At 42.2% G+C, this 4451-nt stretch overlaps 1 long non-coding RNA gene across 1 annotated transcript in view; it reads left to right on the forward strand.

The window, feature by feature from the left end:
* LOC148442156 (uncharacterized) overlaps positions 1 to 3771 on the forward strand; it is a 5334-nt gene extending 1563 nt beyond the window's left edge. The window contains exons 3-4 of the long non-coding RNA XR_015875908.1: positions 1405 to 1516; positions 2290 to 3771. This is a non-coding gene — a long non-coding RNA (uncharacterized LOC148442156). The remainder of the gene's footprint in view (positions 1 to 1404; positions 1517 to 2289) is intronic.
* Positions 3772 to 4451: the final 680 nt, after the last annotated feature.

Genomic DNA, 4451 nt, shown 5'->3' on the forward strand with positions numbered 1-4451 from the left:
TCAATCTATTCAGGTTGGTGAGGTCTTGAGGGTCTTAGGCATTTCTGTCCCAGACCTGTATGGGCCACATCTTTATTATATACCTTTTACGTAACGGTCAGTTTGTTTTTTTCCCCATGTCCTCTCCAAGCTTCCACTTGAACTCCGGAAGAGCCGGGTTCCGGTGTGAACGGCACCAACTCGGGAATATCCTGGGTCGGCGCCGGGGAAGTTCACAGTCTGATCTGGATTGGAACCCTGTTCCAACCTCCAGGTCAGACCCATAACTTTGGTATAAAAGCGGTATTAGAGGTTAATTACCTCACTGTGTAATTTTCTCAGTCCTTCATTCAGGCAATGATAGTGGTCCAAATCACCTGGCAAGCATTCCTGTTTATATGGGCACCTCTTTGTGTAACAACTTGTATCAACAGTCTCATCAGGGCAGTACTTCCACCAAGAGCAAAGATGATTTAGCTTACACCTGATATGCCGGACAACAGACTAGTAACCAGGTCCTTAGTCATTTCGCTGATGGCACACAAATCTGACGGGTGACTCAAATATTGGTTAGCTGACAATACTTCCTATAGGACTTTATCTATGTTGCGTTTTTTCAGGAAAGCCCTTCTTAGTACTGGAACGGGTGAAAGATAATCAGGCATGCTAAAGGTGGGAAGAGATCTTACCTTTGTCAAAATAAACGTAATGAAGTTAATTACCGTTGCAAAAGCTCCTTTAGCTCCTTGGGTGTAAATCAATAATGGTGTAATTTCCCAATGTCCTAGATTGTGTCTGTAGGTTCAGCAGAGCCCATACATAAGCCCTGTTGCACCTCTATGATGGAGAAACTCCAAAGCTGACTACCTGCTAGAACTTGAGGGTGCAAATTTATTGTGGCACTTTACCTAATTTCCATCCACGCCTGGTCGCACTTTATATACGACTTTTTGAATAATCAACAGAATTTTTTTTTTTTTACCCCAAACATGATGGTGACATCACCAAGACTTGTGACCCAATGTGAATTTGGCAGGCAGTATGTAATTAACATTCTGTCAGCTTTCAAAATGACATCCTCTCCGATGTGTAGGCAAAGGGTAGACTTTAAGTCCCTTCCCTTGGATACAGATTCTTTAGCAGCTGTGTATGTTTAGTTCGCATTGTTTATCTACCATTAGTGCATGCCAGTATTTGGTAAATGTAAACTGATTGGAGTATTAGCGCAGAGTATTAAGTATCCTGAGAATGCTCCCTTCTATCAGTACTCTTGATATAGTGTGGGGGGAGTTCTAAAAAATGGAGCTTGTATCAACATATATTAATAAGCATCTTTACAATTAAGTGTATTAGTGATCTACATTTTGCACTTGGAAAATGCTACCACAAAACCCATTATCCTCTTGTTGTGTCTGTCTGTTTTAGGCTTGAAATAAAATCATCTGCCCGAGACTACGAGTTCTCTCTCCAGATGGAATCAGATGATGAACGGGAAGCCTTAATTATTGATCCTACTCAGAATATTGTGGTGCGAAAAGTAAGTGTGGCCTGTACAGCAAACTGGGGCTGAAGTTCTCTGTATTATCCCAGTCATTACTGCTTACTTTGTAGACCTGTAGTTGTACAGACAGTTTAGAGAACTCTGGGCCCGATTCAGACCCGCCCGCTAGATGCGTTCGCACGCAGCCATCAGCTGCCAAAGTATGCAAATCCCGCGATTGCACGGCAAGATATTAGCACGCCCACTATGTCTTTGTGTGCGATCTCGGTGTGTATTTAGGCGCCCACCAGTCTGTCTTAAGATGCCCACTTTCCCTTAGTAATACACGTCATCTCCAGGAAGTGTACGCAACAATCGGTAACATCGAGTAACATCGGATCTATATTCAGCACTTGTGGCTGACCATACCCTACCGCAAGAACTGCGAGTGCTTCAGTGTGTAATTCAGCCATGTGACATGTACAGTATTACGACGCTGCATCTTAATTATGCACTCCTCTGAAACGGCGTTAAGACGCTCAGACACGCCTGCGTTCGCACTACCACTCCTCCGTTTCCATCGGCCAACCCCTGTCACCACCCACAAACGGATCATCCTGTCACTCATTCTAGCATGGCATCTATGTGCAGGGCGGTAACGCTTCCCGATCACATGGACTAGTTCGCGCACGGACACTGCGTCTTATAGGCATGCGCACATTGCAAACATCGTCAGGCTATGTGCGAACGCAAGCCTAGCGAGCGGATCTGAATCGGGCCCTCTGTTAGGCAAAGTTTTAAGGGTTTGGTATAATCTGTGTATTTTCTAGGTCAAGGGTGGGACCCTTTCCATCCGGAGATGGCTGCGCGGTCGGAGCCTGTATTGCTCGAAGTTGCTGACCTCCAAATCGAAATCTCGCTACCTATTCCTCACCTACTTGCTCGGAGTACACATTCTTATCCTTATGTGCCTGACTGGAGTGCTATAGCACAGGACATCCTTCTAAGCAGAGGAGTAAATATACTAATACTGTAGTGACTTCTCTAGATGTTTCGGACAATATTATCTACTGGCTTCTGTCCATAATGGGCAGTACTTTGCATTTCTGTAAGAGGCACCTGGAAGGCACAGAACGACAACATGGAGTAACATAACACTACTGAATCATACAGACTGGGTGAGAAGCACAGAAGAAGGGCATTGTGGACAATACATAGAATAATTACTCCTCTGACAATAATAGACCATTTAAAATAACCGTTCCATTAACCCTTTTGCTCACCCTTATTATATTGCTGCTGTTAAGCCTTGCACTGGCTCCTGTTGTGTGTACATATATATATTTCTCACTGCAATATGCAAGCTATACTGTATATTTTGGTTGTCCTACAAAAGATGATATATTATATTTGCTAAAAGAAAAATGGTTCTCATTGTATATAATTTGCTGCTTCCAGATGATCTATTGAGAATTAAGACTTGAATTGGTGTAAATTGAATTTCTTTTCTATAAAGATATTTTATCAGTTTGAATCTGAGTGTTTGGGACTGTTCTCAGCTTCTAGGTGTGTGGGAGGGAGCCGTTTCAAGTGCAATAAATGAATACGATACTGACTTGTGGAGTGATTTTCTAAAGATGAATCAATCGTGACGTTTTTTATGGTGTATTTTAAATATAAATTCACTTGTTACAGACAGCTCTATGGACAGCGGGCATGCTGGGACTTGTAGTTCCATAGGCTTAAAATAAACCATTGATGGAACTATGAGTGCTAGCTGTAGTGGGCGTTTGACCTAGTATGAAATGCATTGCCCTCCTAATCCAGTCAAAAGGGAAGATTACCACGATCAGACTACGTATACAGTCTACACTAATATGCCCCAGTGTTGGCCAGAATCAGAACTAAATCGCTGCTTCTTGTCCAGTTGACGCTGGCACTTTTTTGTATGTGACCAGCTGAGAAATAGACCTCTCCACAAATGTAGTCTCCATGGAGAACGACAATACATGGAAACCACCATTTCTTTATAGTTCTCAAATCTTCACAATAGATACAACGTGATAAATATAAATGAGTGTTGCAGTTGCACCTTTTGATCTCACCAGCTAGTTGAGCCGGCATGTGCACTTACATATAAGCCAAAGTGCTACTTCATGCAGAGAAATGGAAAATGCCCCTTCAGGGATATAATATATAACATCTCTGGCCACTAGGAGATTTTTTTGTGTGTTTGTCATTGTCTGCCTTGGATATTGATGATACTGGGGTAATATTTAACTCCGTTCTCCCTGCCAGGTGTCTGGTAATCCTGTAGCTCAGACATTGGTTAAATAAATCAGCTTGGCAAATAGTGTGTGAAGTTTGCTCCCTTATTATTAGAGATGTATAACAGCAAAATGTAGTAAGTTTGTAATCAAATACCAGGTGGTCCACTACTCTGCAAATTTCAATACTTCAATGTCTTTGTCCCATCTTGGACTGGCATTGTTCAGGAGAGAGATTTTGACAACAAGTAGCACTAAAATCTCTCTTACCTTCTGAACTGTGTCACATGGATTAACTTATGTAGGCAAGATGGGCATGGTAAGTCTTACATGACCCTGTTTTCTCTTCTCTTGCTGCTAAACACTTCCAATGCTGCCCCATGTGTGCAAGGAGTAAAACAGGGCTGTTGGTACGCACTGAGCCTAATCTCCCACTAACTGAAGGATCCTTCCAGGTAATACTGATTTGACTTCATCCAACTTCCCATGGTAAAAATGTTACAGTACGTGCTAGTATGTGTAAATTTGTTTTCAGGATTGACGGAGGCCTATCCTACAGCCTCACAGACTTCTAGCATATAATGCAAAGAAATTAGTGCATTAATTTGCATGTAGATATGAGATGCTGCAAGTTATCCCCTCTGATCAATTTACCCACTCTACTTTACTTGTGTTTAAGAAAATGTGTAGTCTTCTATGGGTTAAACAGCAAAACACACACATTA

Source organism: Taudactylus pleione, unplaced genomic scaffold (genome assembly GCF_031769625.1).
Source record: "Taudactylus pleione unplaced genomic scaffold, aTauple2 ptg001598l, whole genome shotgun sequence".
Classification (NCBI taxonomy): domain Eukaryota; kingdom Metazoa; phylum Chordata; class Amphibia; order Anura; family Myobatrachidae; genus Taudactylus; species Taudactylus pleione.